Genomic DNA, 16635 nt, shown 5'->3' on the forward strand with positions numbered 1-16635 from the left:
CTCATCATGGGGAAGAGCTGCAGAAGGGCTCCGCAAGCCAGGGCCTGGAGGACAAAGCTGGCAGTAAAATAACAAAACTTATCACAATAACGGAGTTCTCTCCCTTACTGGAAACGGAGGCGGTTCCTAAAAAGCAAACCTTATAAATCAGGCAAACAAGACTGGCAGATGAGAATCACATCAGACAGTGGAAATGAGGCAAAAATAATTTAAATTATTCACACGTTTTGAAACTTCCTCAGGACTAAGAAGAGAGCACGAAATCTTGCTGCATAAATCAGGGACGCCGCCAAAATTTGTGCTAACAGTGTAAACTGGAAGCACCATGTACAAACCCTGTGGGGCCGGAGGGAAAGGTTTTAGAGGACGCACATGCAGCGCAGGTACCTGTTGTATTTTCCTCCTCGGCAGATCGGCCCGTATGGCTTCTTTGGGATGTTTCAGCCGCTCGGGCTGCACAGGAGCTCCACGGGCTCGCTCTTTCCCAGCCAGCTGTGTGCCTGTGCTGGAGCAGAGCAGCCAGGCGAGCACATGAGGATGCTGGAGCACTCTGCAACGCTCCCTTTCATTCCCACCCATACCCCGCAAACGTATGTGTGTGGCTAAATGCACGCACCGGCCGTCATTTTTACCCCTCGCTCAAATGCCGACAGCCAGTTCCATCTCTGCTACTCGCTGGTAATAATTAATCTGAAACGATACCAAGATTTGGAAAATAGCACCAGGGATAATTCCCCAAATTTGTTATGAAGACAATGGGAAGGGGAACAATGTATTCATACAGACAAAGGGGAGGGAGTGTGTGGCTGTCTGATTTTCCAGGGGTTTGGACTTCTTTCTGTTTCCTGCTCTTTTCTTTTCTGCTTGTCTTCCAGTGACAGGAGTGAAGAGCCCTCAACATTAACCAAAACAGGGGGAAAAAACATCCTACACGCAAGATTGGAAAGGATCTGTTTGTTTAGCTTATTAACAAGGTCCAGGGGTGACTTGCTTCTGCACATGCACTTCTTCCTAGGGAAGAAATATCAGGTACTAAAAAACTCTCTAATCTCCCAGAGAAAGCCGTAACAAGAACTGACGGATAAATGCTGAAGCCAGACAAGTCCCAATTAAAAAATAAAGAAGGGAACTATTTTTATTTGTTTTATTTTGTACAAGGAAGTCGGGGCAATGAAGCATTCGAGCTGGCTGTTACAGGAAGTGCCAGAGTCTCCCTGTCTCAGCCTCTTCGGATAAAGACTTGTGTTCCTTCTGGGAGCACAGCTTGACTCACACAACTTATTGTATGCAACGGAGGGGCAGCAGGGTGAATGTCTGTAGCCCACGTTACACAGACAGTCCAACAAAATCATCTGAAAACGTTCTGTTCAAACTGTATAAAAACTTTTAGCCCCTGCCTGTTTTAAACTGAGGGCTTAATTTAAAAATAAAAATAAATAAATAAAAATCAGGAATACGAGAATAAAAACCCCAACAACTGAACAGTTATTAAGAAAAATAATAATAATAAAAGGGAATCAGAGGGAATGTGTAGCGGCCACGATGGATGTGGGGCGGCCACGATAGCGGGTGGCAGGATGGCACAGTCAGGGCTATCCCCGGCACCGCCGGCCTTCAGGAAAGGGGCTGCTCAGGCTCCATGGAGAATCCTGCCTCGCTGGTTTCCAGCTGAGCAGTTTTCCACACTCAATGGCCGTCCCTGCTGCTTTCATGCAGGGATGTGCTCTAGCTCAGAAGAGACCGGTTCTGTTTAGATAGCCCCAATCCTAGCTTTACCTCATCCCTTCCAGCAGAGTCGCTGTAATTAAGATTTGTTAAGGTTTGGAAGAAATCTCATTAATCAGATAAGATCTGAACTTTATTTTCTTTTTAAAGACCCAATTTGATCTCTCTTGCTTGTGATAATTGCTCTCCTCTTCTGACATGGAAATTCATTTTCCAGGCACATAAAACACAATAGATTTCCATTGTCAACAGCAGCAACCCCAGGAGAGTCAAAAATATTCCTCCAAAGGCTAAAAAGAGTGTTGGGATCAAATCCAGACGGAGTAAGGGAAAGGGAGCACACAACAAGGGGTGCTGCTGAGGGGAGTGGGCTGGGAGAAAGGGGTTTGTGTGGTTCCCAAAGGGACACAGATGATGCAGGGAGAGTGAGAGCAGCAGGATCCCACTGTGGCCTGCAGGGTATGGGGCTGAGCCGCCCTGGCCTGCTGAGGGTTCCCTGAGCTGAGGGGAAAGAGCATCCTTCCCCTGAGTGTATCAGGAACCAGTGCTTCAAAGAGTGATCAGAAACGCTCCTGGATGGCTGACATTTCACATGAGGCAGCATGAGGATAAATGACACACTGTGAAATATACTCCACCACATCAAATACTATCAATCAGAGGGATTCCTGGTTTCTAAGTATCAGGTGTGGAATATGTACTCCTTGGGAACATCTGAATCAGAGGAATCTCCCTCCTTTCCTGTTCAACTGATCAGCAGGTGCCAGGCTGGGGGCTCCAGGATGGAGCTGAGCTGCGGCTGGGTGCAATGCAGACAAACAGGGCAGTTCCAGCCCCAGGGCCGGCTGTACCAAGGAGTGTCAGGGCAGCAGCACATGACATCTCCCTGCAACCCCTCAGCCCAGCTGACCTTCGTCACATCACACCAGCCCAGTAATTAAGCACTCCCTGCTGCTGCTCATGCCACCCTGCCCAGCTTGGGCCCATCTGCACTAAGAGGCCCATGGCTACAAGTGGCCTCAGCTATCCCATAACCATCACCAAGCTGCAGTTTTCCAGGACTTCCACAGGGCCACACACTTCTGCGGTGGCAGGAGGCTTTATCACAGCTCAGCCCAGCCACCTTCTGGAGATGCTGTAGCTTGAAGGAGCAGGCAGGGACACAAACTGCTACCAGGCATTTCTGGCTTCCCATGGACAGGCTCTCTCTGGGGTGGGCAGTGTGGTGGGCTGTGGGCAAGAAGGGTGGCAAAGCAATGCAAGCCCTCACACCTCCAGCTGCAGGCACAGCAGTGTGCTGAGGTGCTAATAGAGACCTAGGGTGAGCGTCCCAGCCCTGCCTGCCTCTCGCCTTCTCTTTGCAGAGAGAATCTGCAAACATATTAATCTCATCTCACACACACAAACCCTCTGTCCTGATCCCAGAATCCATATATTAGGAGATTTGCATAAATTACCAGCTATCAATGGAGCACATGAGGTGCGGGGGCTGAAAGCCAGCACCCTTGCCAAGAAAACGGTACGAGAGGACTGGAAAGGAGGGAGAGGGAGGGGACTGTGAGCACAGCCCTGGTGAGCAGAGGGCTGCAATGGCAGAGGCTGGCTGTGGTGTCACGGCTCCATGTTGCTCACTGCAGCCACTGTGCCCTGCTCCATTCCTCCTCCTGTACACACCCTGTGCTGTGACACCTTTCCTCCACAACTCCCTTGAGAAGGAAGGCTGAGCTGCTCTGCTCTCCACTGCTTACACCCATCAGTGCTGGGAGCACCCACTGGGCCCAGGCTCACGGTCTGGTTGTGGTGGTGGGTACACAACTAGCAGGGAGAATGGGAAGAGCTCCTCACCACACTGCCTTGCTTGATCTGTGGTTTTGCAGTTGCCATCCACATCACCTTAGTTTTCTGTGAGACAGAGGGATTCTGGAGAACCAGAACTGTGCACCCCACTGTCCAGCAGCTTCTTGCCTCCTGAGGGGCTTTTGCCCCTGCTGAGAGAGCAGGAAGGGTTGAGCTCAGCCATGGTCAGCACCACCTCACCCCAGGCACAGTTCTGTCTGCCTCAGGTGCACTGAAAAGAGCATTCAACACTCTCCAAGCCATGAGCAAAAGAGATGATGAGGGTTGTGAGAGCCAGCTCCACCCCCATCACATAAGGCAGAGCCCCCCATTGCCACCACCCCAAATCTCAGAGGTGCCAAACTAAGGTGTGCCCTCATCCCAAGAGGGGTCAGAGACAGTTGCTCCCCAAGGTGCGCAGCGTGCCTGGCCTCTGCCGCGGCACCTTCCGAGCCTCGCAGGCAGCAGCCTCGGAGAACACCCGTTGTCGGGGAACAGCCCCTGCTTGGGCTTCCTTTTGTCACCTCGGAGAACAGTCCGCTCCTCTCGCAGTCTGTTGCTGCCCTCTCGGGTCCGACGCCCGCACTGCATCAGGGTGCGGTGGTGGTGGGAAAGGGGGCCAGGAGCAAACTCCCTGCACCGGAGCGTGCCTTGAGAGAGACATCTGCCCTTCCTGGACGGATGGACATCACAGCTGAGCCTGATGTGTCCGTAGGCTGCTGTTAGGTGCTAGATGCACAAACAAGAGTAGGTACAGGCTTAAACAAAACTGTGTGGATGCAGGACAACATATATAACAACACGAAAATGTGATGTGCAGCACATGCTTGTAATAGCACAACACCTGGCCCAACAGACATCATCCATCGTGCAACACCAACACGCAGGTGTAGGTCCCTCTTCTCATGGACCTTGACAGCTCATGCGAGTGTGGTCCAGGAGAAGCAAATCCAGCCTTGGTCGAGCACCGCGGGTTTAAAAGCGGAGGCCCAAATGGAATTGAAGCTCTCGCCCCGCTGGAGCATCAGGACTCCGCACCCAAGGGCCAGGAGCGCGCATCCCCGCGGGCAGCCCCGCGCTACGTCCCGTGGGCGCTCCGCCGAGCTGCTCACGGACCGCGGGCTCCACGCTGTGGCCAATGCGATGCAGCACAGGCGGCTCCTGGACGGGACCTGCCGCTACCAACCCCAGCCCCACCGCGTCCCCATATAGACCCCACGGCTGCGACGCACCGCCCTGATATCGCCTTCTTTCCTACAGAAGAGGACGGTGCTTCTGTCTGTGCCGCCTTCTCAGACAGCACTGCCCACTTCCTCGATTCGGATGTCTGTTGTTTTGTCAACACCAGTGTCCCCAAAACTGCACCGCAGATGCTTCAAAATTCACCCACCCTTTGGGTCCCCTCTCATAGGCCTGTAGAGCAGCTGCCCCTTTGCTTACTCAGGACTCGCACTTCAGCCCAGCAACAAGGCCGGTTTTAGGCATTTTAAAAGCAAATTTTTTTTTTTTTTTTGCTTTTAAAAAACACCTGAGCCTCCAGATCCTGAGTGTGTTCACATCCCACCATAGCCACCACCTTTAACTATAACCCTCACACAAGACCATGTCCTGACACCTGGGACTGATGTGGGAGTTTTCCCTCCCAGCCCTCTTCTTTTGCTGTCCTCACATGCATAGGTACTTGTGAATGGGTCCATGGATGTATTTGCTCCAGTGCCTGAGAACTGCCTGTCAGGGACTGGTTGTGTCCCATCCCATGCAGGAACAATGCATGGTGGCAGTAAGGCACCTTAACAGGGCAACATCTAATGACCCAACGTAGGGGAAACTGTTGATCACAGCTTGAACCTCTGATTAACCATCTGAGGCAAGCAACAAGTCAGCTGCGGGAGCACAGGTGAAGGTAATTCAGCTCTGCTCCTGGAAGGGGCGGAGCATGACTTCACCTCTCCTAGATCCCATTTAAGGGCTGACCACCACTAAGGTAGCATCTTTTTCTGGAGGTTGCTCCTGTGTGGGGTTTTTGTGGTGAGTATCAACATTGTTGAGCATCCATCTTGACTGAAGACCTCAGCACTGATGAGTCTTTCTTAGATATCCTCTGGCTATTAATTCACTCTGTAATTACAACTACAATTGTATTATTGTGTTATTCCAACTATACACCTAGTTATGGCAGTCCAGCCAAGCAGATGCACAAGGCAGTGTCGGTGTTGACAGCTCTGCCCCAGGAGGAGCAAGGCGGTCTGGCAGAAGAACCTGCAGAAGCAATGCAAACAGGTGAGTCAAAACTGAGATTTGGTGAGGGGTTTTATATGAAACAATGGAGATCTTTTACCTCTGGAGCAAATTCCTCAGAGCAGCAGTGGCTTTTCTTCTGTCCCAGTGCCTTCAAACCCTGACAGAAGACCCTTTGGGAAGGAGGGTATAGACAGAAGAAACCAGAAGAATTCCTTTAGTTACCAATAAGCTTATACAGAGTAACTGAACAGCTGCTTCTTCTCTTAAAATCTCGCCCCAGCTGAGCCTGAGCTGCACAGCTCTTTCAGGTGTGACAGGCAGACCTGTCTCCAGTATCACAGCCTCCACATGACTGGGGACAGTGACTCAAGTGGCTTCACAACCTGTCACAGGAGCAACCATCACGTGCTCATCAACCTCACCAATTTCCAGTTTGCCTTCGGATCAAAACCAACTGCTGCTGTAAGCAAGGGGAGCATGATTTCATTCCTGGCCTGGTCATATGCCAGAAAGAAGACTCTGTGTTACCTTTGAGATGCATTTCACTATGGTCAGAGCAACTACACTGCAACCCCTGGCACAGAAGTAGTGCCAACACAGGTAAGACCCATCTGCTTTTCAGGACCAGGTATCAGATGTTCATAGGGAGCCATGAAGAGCTCCATCCACTCATCCTTCTCAGAAGTACCCCACCCCCTTGGAGCAGCAGAGGTTTTCCCAGCTACGTCCACAGTTTCTCAACAGCGCCCCAGTGACTCTTGTTAGATGTAAGCTCAGGAGCACTGGGTCCTATTTCAGCCTCCTGTGCATCCATTCATGCCAGAGGACGATACCATAACTGAGAGCTCACTTAAGAACTCAGATACTCCAGGTCTCTAGTTAGGCTTCAGAGAAATGTGCCACAATGAACTAAGAAACCCATAACTCACTCATTTGTGTTAATTTTCATTCATATTTCCTCAAATCTAGACCACAGCTCTCCTCACACCAACTAGAGGCTTTCTGCCTACCATAAGATCCAGCTACAGCTTTAGGGAAGCACGGGGGAGGTTGCTCACCTCTGTTGTATTTGAAATCCAGGGAATGTGGAGCCAACTTAGATTATTGCAGAATGTGGATATCTGCAGGTTTTGGGCTTGATGTTGTGTAGGCTCACAAGAGGAGTTGAAGGACTGGCAAAGAAGAAATTATTGTGCTGATGTACCCAGAAACAGAAAGCCTTACTGTCCTGTGCTTCCTCATGGAAACTGGACATAACATCTCCCCATTGCCCCAGCTCAGATGGTAGGCTGTAAGAACTGATGTTCTCAGCAGGGAGCTGACGTAGGTACAGACTGTTGATCTGAATGTTTGAGGTCTATGAGACCTCGGCTTCCAGACCTGTCTGCAGTCTGTTGAGACCAAGCAGGGAAAAAGCATCATTTACACCTTTTTTGTGTGAGAAAGTGAGGCTTAAACTCCCTGGATTTAATGCTGCCATAGCACAGAAGTGCCAAAAGAAAAGAAGCTGGCAAAAACTATGGACTGTGGGTAGCAAAGTGAAGAATGGAGCAGATATGGAGGTAGTTCAAGCAAATGCAGGGCACTTTGCAAGGCAGAAGTCTTGAGAGGATCTCAACATTTGAAGTTGACCATAGCAGAATATTCTGTGGAGTTATTTATTTATTTTTGGAGGGGTGTCCTTTGAGAGTTGCCTTCATCTGAAGATTAAGATAGAGAGGAATTCTGTAGGTAAACGTATTTGCTCTCATAGAGGTAGGCATGCCTTAGCTTGATTTGGTGCAACAACTTCTCTGTGGTATTTATGTATCAGCAAAGGAAAGCACTGTGGAGCTGCAAATGTCTACCTAAACCAGCAGACACACCAAGCAATAAGTATAATCTAATACACTATGTTTAAGGAGATGAGATTAAAAGCAGTTTATTAAAAATATAAAACATGAGATGAAGAAAAACAACACTGAATAGCAATTGATGAAAAGCTTCTCCCGTCATTATTCTCACCAATTCTATCTGGAGCTGAACACACACCTGGACAAAGCATTTTCCTTTACCCAAGCCCAGCCTTTGGCAGCCTGCCATACAAAACCAGAGACATCCATCCCAGCCCGCCTGGGATCTCACTGAAGTCACACTTTGCTAATGATCCAGGCACTTGGGTCTCAGGTTCCACGATCAGATACCACATCCAAGATAAGACATGTTCACATGGCTGTGGACAAGTCAGCATGGAAATGAAAGGTCCTACGGTGAGAGGCAGAAAGAACTTACTGCTTTTCCACACTAGTCTAGCTCCCCACTGTGTTCCTTATATTCCTGATAAGCAGTCAGTTACAGATCAGAAGCACTGATTTTTGTCTATTTTGTTCCATTGAGGCAGTTCTTACTGTCACTATTTAGTCTGAGGAGGTTTCTCCCCAGATAGGACTGGAGTCATCCAGGCCTTGCTGGACAGAACTGCTGATACCTCAAATCCAATGGGATTTCCCATTTTGGCACCCTCATTTCTTCTGGAGTAATTGCCTCATCCACTGCTCAGCAGGTCTGGGTACCAGACCCAGGACTTAGGGCAGTCAGTAGGGGCACCTGGGCTGTGTACCTTCTACTACTGAAGCTACTTTCCTGGGCCCCATCACAGCCATGCAACGCTGGCAAGGTGCATTTCTCCTTTCCTCCCACTCAAAGGCAACCTTCTTCAATGTCATATAAAGGGAATTTATTGTACAGAAAGAAGAGGAAAAACACCTTTCTGATACTTCTGTTACTCATGAAAGAATCACTTTCACGCACTGCCCTGACATGCCCTTGTCCTCTTTCGATAGTTATATCAAAGCGAGAGGTTTTGAGACTGACAGCAAGCTCATGGAGTGAAATCTCATGGTATTAGACATGAAAGACTCAGGTTCCATTACAGTAGGTGACATCTTGGCAGGGTGAAAAACAGTTGCTCCCAGGAAGGATCTGACTGCTGCAGGCTGTGCAGATGCTGAGAATGCACTACCCCAGGCTGCAAAACCAGATGGAACCTGGAGGCACAAAAAGTGACCCGGGGCCCAACACTCCCTTTCTAGGAGGCCAAGGCAGCCATTAACCTACAGTGACTCTGCAGCTCCCAGTCTGAGCCAGGCCTGATCCACCTAGCCCATCAGTTCTGCCTCATTGACTGCACGCAGCCTCTTCCAAATGCTGCTGTAAACAGCAGGCTCTTGGAGGAGGCTGGAAGGTGGCACTGGTGAGGTTCACGGGCCATCTCCTGGCTCCCCTCTCCAAGCACAGCCACCTTGCCATGGGAAGGAAACCTTTGGCAGCTGTCTTGTGCTGAGAGACAGGGCTTGCTGAGCGTGGCTGAGTAATTCCAGCCTCTCCATCACTGCAGCTGCATGCATCCTCGTTCTCCCAACCCAAGGATCGCTGCTTCACTGAATCACCCCATTAAATTGCTAATATCTTATTGTTCTTTAAGATTTCGAAACTTGCTGCGAAACGTTTACAGATAATTTTTTTTGCCTGCAGTCACTGTGCCTAATGCCCAGTCATTGAGTGCCATATGTGTTTATATGCACTGCAATTTTCCACTTGATTACATTTTACCACAAACACTTTCATCCACTCCGCAAAGACAGCAGCAACACATCCATAACATTCAGAGCAGCCCAGATAGACAGTGCCCAGACAGAAATATCTCCATACCGGCCAGGGCACCTCAAAATGTTGGATTCCTAACTCCAGTTGATTCAAACTAGCCCCAAAGCCCCCAGACACACAAGCATGTCTGCCACCTAAAAGGAGCATGTGAAGCTGCCTCACGCTCCAGCTTTCCCACCAAGCGCTGGATGCTCAGTGTGGGGAAGTGACAAGCATATGCCATGCGATGATTAAGTGCCCTCAATCAGATATCATCCACCCGAGCCTGCTATACTAACAAGCCCTGCTGACAGACATACTCAAGTTCACTGAGAAAAGTCTTCATAACCCTGGAGATGAAACCCTGGACGCATTATAAATTCATCAGGCTCTGAGGCCATTCTGGTGAATCACAGAATCATTAATGTTGGAAAAGACCACTAAGATCATCTTGTCCAACCATCATTTTACATGTTGGGATAAAAATACCACACGTCAGGTGATGAGCTCTCCGGGGTAAACCCGTTGGATCTCCTAATCATCTGCTTCAACTTCCTGCCTAAATAAGGTAACCTTAGATCAAGCAGAGCCTTGGCCATTCAAATTACATTTAATTCTTAGGATGGAGATATCACAGCCTCGCTGGGCAAGCAAAGTTGAATTTAACAGATCTAAGCAACAGTGAGAACCCACTGCTGGACACTCTCAGCCTCCTCTTCCTACAGTTTAGTTTCCTGAGAACAGAAGGAAAAGATGAAGCCAACTGCATTCTGCTTACAGCCGATGGCTTTCTCATGTACTTTATCACTGCAGTGCCACATGACTCAGAGCCTTCAGTGCATGCAACAGGCAGCAACTTGTAAAGACCTAGACCCCATTGGAGCTGCTCACGATTTAATATAGACTCTCTAGGACAGTCAGCATTAGCCACTCTGGTCAGACTTTATTTCTGATCTCATATGTTCTCTGAAAACTCCAACTGAGATAAACTGTTCAAGACCTTCAGCATGTTCTCTTCTTACATTACATTCAAGAAAGAAAAGTTACTTCCCATACTAGACATAAACTGTTCTGGCTATCTTCTGCTGGAAAATAAAGCCCTGCCAATGAATGAGTCCCACTTCTGACTGCATACAAGGGAGCACACCACTTGCCAGAGAAGAGGCATTGAAGCCATCAGCAGCTACTAGCCTGGAGTCACAATGCCTGCATTCCTCATGAGAATAAGACTATGGAAAGCAAGTCAAGTCAATGTCATGGCCACAGCTGCTCTGCCAAGCATTTACAGCCTTTCATTCAATAATATGCTTAGCATCACCAGCACAAAAATAAAAAATCAATGTTTCCTTCAGAGGGTTAGTTTAGAGAAACTCAACAGTGACTTTGGCAGAAATCATTCCTGAGACGTGGGGCAGCATGTCTGTCAAAGGGAGTACATGCTGCCCTTTAGCCTGCTGGAGTGTGCCTGTTAACTCCTCTTCTGCTCAGGTCTTCTTACCTTCCAGAGATCTGATGCACTCAGCCCACTAGGAGCAAAGACATTTGATCCAGATGAGGTTATTGCCCTCCCTTTGGGCTTGGGCTGTAACAGCTTTTTAGGTCTGTATCTGAAGGACAACCTTTTCCCTCAAGGTAAAACAATTCCACAGTTCCTTCCCAGCTCTTCTTCTCCAACAGCTTTTCCCTTCAGCCTTTCTTTTGAAGGCTTTTATTTTTTCTGAGCAGCTTGGTTTCTTCCCGAATGCCTTTGCACCGAAACCAAGATGTGAAGGGGAGCCTGAGGAGAGGGAGAAGTATGACACATTCAAGTTACAGTGAGATGACATTCATCACAGCTAATGGTGTACCTCATGGCACCCTAACTGGATGCTGCTCCACTGTCCACTTGCACAGCTGGACCTATTGGAATTTCCTTCCTCCCTGGTCTCCTCACTACACTGGCAGTGCCACTCCAGAAGTGGCCAATGTGATTGCTGAGAGAGCGCAAGGAGTGTCAGAGAAGGTGCTCACAGGCGTTTCTTGGCTGCCTCAAGAAAATAAAGGCCATTGCTGAGCCTGTCAAAATGATTAATCGTTTACAGGGAATGAGGGGGGAGGTGGAAGAGGGAGGGAGAAGGAAGGAGATGAAGGAGGGGAGACGGGATGGGGAGAGCTATGAGTGAACAGCAAAAGCAGGAGACATGTCTGCCTCTGTACTGGGGAGGAGGTAGAAGCAAGGGCTCCAGGCTGAGCCAGCTGGTGGCAGATGAATTGGTCCTTCCGAGCCCACAGCTCCCACTTGACACTCTCACCTCTGCTCACTCTGCAGACTGAACTTGGCCACTCCACCCCAAACAGCCACAGAGCCCTAAGGGCTGTTCTTCCAGAGCAGGGTCAGACCTGACAGACTGAGTGACATAACTCTGCACCTCCTGAGCTCTACAAGCTCACAAATGAGCTGACAGATCAGGAGCTCGTTGCCTCTTACACCAAGGAAGGCCTTACTGGCCCTACACTCTCCATCTCCACAGCTGGCAGGGGCTGGCATTTGACCTACCAGCACTAGATTTTGCTGCCTGAAAAGTTTCCACCAGACATGCTCACACTCCCAGTGCAATGAGACCTTGCTAAATCCTGTCCTGAGACCTGCTGTTTTCTCCTTCATTTTGAGATCCTCTGGAGAACAACACAAGCCACTGGGAGAATCCAGGCTGTCATTTCTTTGAAACTGGAGCCAGTTGGGAATGAAGTGAAATAGATTCAGCTCTCCCCTTTGGAGATATCTTCTTTGATCTCCAGTCACAGAAAGAATAATCACCCCAACAGAGACTTCTTCCTCAAGTGAATGGTCCAGCCCTCAAAGAAAGAAGTCACTGAAATCAATAAATCCAGTAAGCTCCAGTCTTGAGATGATACACCCAGCAACCTTGTATGCTCCACAGTCTACCAGCCTCCCCCCCCAAGCTATATCTGTTTATCTAATCAGAGGCAGCATCTCTTCCTGCAAACCTCACCAAAATGTTTAGCATGACAAGGCTTGGAGATACATACACAACATGTCAATTAAGTTAGAGAACCAAAAATGTGACCTATGGCCTTGCTCTGCAATAGCACTAAATTCAGTTCACGTGAACCCCACTGCAATATGCCTAAAGCTCCCAACATCTGCCATAACCTCATGATGCCTTCTTGTCCTTTGATTTTAGCCACTCTTTCCTAAACACCCTTCCTGTGCTTAACCTTCACCCAGCTGTTTGCCCATGCAACCAGCACTGTGTGTGTACACATATATGAAGCTGCTGCCTTCTCCAGCTGATTAATACAAATTTGTCCTTGTAATCACACCCAGTAAAAGTACTCAGTCTCCTGCACCCAGGCTGTAGTTACATGCCCCTACCAGTTACATACATTTAAGGTGATTGTGACAGAGCTCTGGCTGGGACAGGGAAATGGTTGAAGAGCTACGGGGAGCTACTGATAGACTTATCAAATGAAGAAAAAAGAAAACCTGTTTGCTTTGAGAACACTAAAATACCTATTTTCCCCCTTTCTCCACATAAATGTTTTCCCATGGATAGGAAATTTCAAACAGAGTTGGGCTACTGTGATTGGCTTGGCAGAGCAGTCTAGACTGTAAACCTGAAAGCAAACCAGAAAACCTGTTGAATGTACCTTGCTGGCCGTTGGTTTACTGACTGAGTTGAGCATTAGATAAAATGGTATAAATTGATGACATCCTGCTCATAAAATCTAGTCTCCTAAAAATAGTCAGAAGAGCACAGATGTAACCCTGCATGACAAGGACAGGTTCAGTGAAGAACTCCAAGCTAGAAGGAGCTTCAGGATTGTTTTTATTGCAGTATAGACACCATGCTCAAATCTACTACTGCTGCATTAGTTTCAGCACAGGACCTTTGCGATCAATAGAATTAATTGTGGCTTGTAGCTTAAAACAGTCCCTTGCTGTGTTGTATGATCCTTGTTCCATTAGGTGCTCTTTAAAAAAAAGAAAAAGGTTAACTCACAGCCGTGTTCTCAAGCATGATTTCACGCTTGGATCAAAAATACAGTCAATGGTTAAGCAGTGAAAAGGTGGAATGGAAGGCTGAGAGCCAGCAAAGCATGAGCAGCCTATTTAGGAGCACACTATTATGCCACAAGATAACGCACAAGGAATATTCCTTCTAACTTTTGCTCTGTCTGGTTTAGTAACCTCACTGTAGAGGCTGAGAAGCATAACTTTACATTCAGTAAACAAAGAGCATTACAGATTGGGCACGTATTGAGGTCTATGTGTCATTCCTGTGAAAGGATGGGGTTTTACAAAGGTGTCTGTCACTGTAGATCTGCTCAGTAATGGCACTGCACCTCACCTATCTGTCAGCCATGCTGTAAGGGAAACTATTGATCACAGCCTGAACCTCTCATTAACCATCTGAGGCAAGCAAGGAGTCAGCTGCAGGAGCACAGGTGAAGGTAATCCTGCTGTGCTCCCAGAAGGGGTGGAGCTCAACTCTACCTCTCCCAGATCCCATTTAAGGGCTGACCACCACTAAGGCAGCATCTTTATCTGGAGATTGCTCTTGTGTGGAGTTTTTGTGGTGAGCCTCAACATTGGAGAGCATCCATCTCAGCTGAAAGCCTCAGCACTGGTGAGTCTTTTCTTAGATATCCTCTGGCTGTTTACTCTGTAATTACAACTATACACTTACATTATTCCAATTATACACATGCCTTGTCTGGACAAAGCTAGACCTTCACCTGAGGGGTGGGATCTGCTAACCAGTAATAGACACATGCTGTTCTGTTCACTGTACCTCTGTTGGTGGCTCCTTGCAGCAGTTGCACAGATACTTTTGAAGATGGCAGTTGTAGAAATGTGTGTTACCTGTTTTCCCATGAGTAGTGATAATGTGATCAAACCCCACAGAAATACAAACAAATGCATGTGCTGAATTGTGCATGCTTGGGTAATGAGCTAAGCCAGCAAATGACAAACACAGAAGTCACAACTGCCTTCTCTTATATACCTGCCACATAATCCAGCAGGCTCCCTATTGCTCTTATAAGAAATGACATTAACAGAAGAGCTGGATCTTCTCATGTTGCTCATCCTGATCTTTCCACATGCCACTCAAGGCCCATTCTAGCTCTGTCTTATTGCAAAGTAGCTTATGATGTTGAGGGAAAGGAGGCTCAGCAGAAGTTCAAAACTGATCCAGTGGCTCTATGGGTCGGGTGCTGAGAAGGAGGCAGAATGTGTTGATGGCACTAGGAGAGAGCTCCAAGGTAAGAGCTCTCCCTAAGCAGAGAGCAGAGACTTCCTGGTCAGCACAAGGATTTTACCCTGCTGTCAGCTGAGCTGAAACCCTTGCTGCCACTCCACACCTAGGCGGAGGGGGCTCTGTAGAGCAGCAGTAGTACTCAGTTATGCTCTCATGGACTTCATGTGGCTCCTATGGCTGCCTCCATTGTTTGAGGGATATTCTCCCCCCTTTCCTCCTTCTAACAAAGATTCTGATTAATGATCGCTCATTCCTAATTGTCAAATTTCTTTTCCTTCATCCTGTGTCTAATCACCAGTGACAGAAGCCATTACGCAAATGAGAGCAGACGACTTCCCACAACTGTTCTCTTTGGTAAAAGCCTTGTAATTTAAAGCTCTGATTTGTAGAGGAAAGCTGCGTTTCCCCAAGGCGTCCGGGCATCTGTTCCACTTACACTCCAAGAGGCTCTACTTCCGCTCCCTCCCCCCACAATTAGTCCTCTGCTCGCAACAAATATTTGACTTTGCAAGGCAGTAATTAGAACTTACTTTGCATGTGTTTGCCGCAGTAATAGCCTCTCTTTTTTACTTTCCTTGAACAAGAACTCCTAGGCGGCTCCAATATAGAAAAGCATGCAGTGAAGATGGCAACTTCAGAACATCCTGGGACACTGATAGGAAAGATACCGTCTCTCAGCTGGGATGAGAAGACAAAGGCCACAGAACAAGCAAAGTGCAAGTAAGCCTTTCAGGCACATGTGGCAGAAGGAAGGCTTAGAGGAAAGCCCTCTGAAAAAAACACCTTGTACAATAGCAGTACTCCCTATTGCAGCTGCTGCTATGCTTTGGGGAGAGGGACAGCAGCATGGCTTGACAATGCGTGACCACCAATTGAGGTGATGCCCACATTCAGAAATTTCAGAGTTGGGAGCAGCTTGTCCTTTGGTAAGAACTGCTGCAAAGAAAAGCAGCAGCTGTCCTAGCCAGGGCCTGCCCTTTTTCCCCACCCCCACCAAGAGCTGCTTTGAAGCTCAAGGTCTCAACCCTCATCCCCACCTGCATTGGGTTGTCCCTGCATTGTAGCCATGCCTGCACATGAACTCACATCTCCTCAGTTGTAACTCTGATCCTGACCTGCTGGCTTCTCCTCACGCTTACTTTATCACCCCAAATTTCTTGAGCGATCACAGTGCTGAGGCTGACTGTGGTCACTAAACCTGGACCAGATCCTGACCCACTGAGAAGTTCTGGGTTTATTAATCAGCAAGGTCACCATGCTGCCTGCCTGGTGGAGCAGCCTGCTACCACCCATCTCTGTTCAGAGACCCACCTCCTCCTCCATGCACCCTGAGTGCTAGAAACCAGTGAGGGGTGAAAACAGCACAGTAGTCTAAATCACTGTGCTTTTCTATCCTTACAGGAAAAGTCCTGCAGATGTGGCCTACGAGGATTAAGAGAAACGTCACTTTTTTCAGAGAAAAGAACAGTTTTTCAAGAAACATAAGAATGGGGCAGTGAAACAGAAGGAAAAAATATCGCGAGACTTAAGGTAATAAAAACAAGTGAGAAAAACAAGAATCTGAACTGTTTTTCAAATGACATAGATCTGTACCTCAATTTCCTCTACTTCTTTGCATGACCTGGGACATGTCTGAGCTTTATGTACCAGCTGTGTATATTGTCAAGAGGTACGTGCAAAACAGGAAGACTACAGCAACAAATGGAGACAACTATGCCCAGCAGAACAGAAGCAACTGTGTATTCAAAGAGGTGAGGATCCCAGCAGGCACAGCAGGGAGGGAAGAATACTCATGGCCACAGAAAATGTATCTGCTGGCCTTTCCTACTCCCTCCACATTCAAAATGTCCCTTGAGGGTGTGAGGATGGAGTGAATGTTGCAGAACCCCAGGGTCAGACAGCTGTCTCTCTCAGCACCCTCCAACATCCCTATCCTCTGTTCAAC

This window comes from Coturnix japonica, chromosome 8 (assembly GCF_054131305.1).
Source record: "Coturnix japonica strain WE chromosome 8, WE-NBRP24, whole genome shotgun sequence".
Taxonomy (NCBI): domain Eukaryota; kingdom Metazoa; phylum Chordata; class Aves; order Galliformes; family Phasianidae; genus Coturnix; species Coturnix japonica.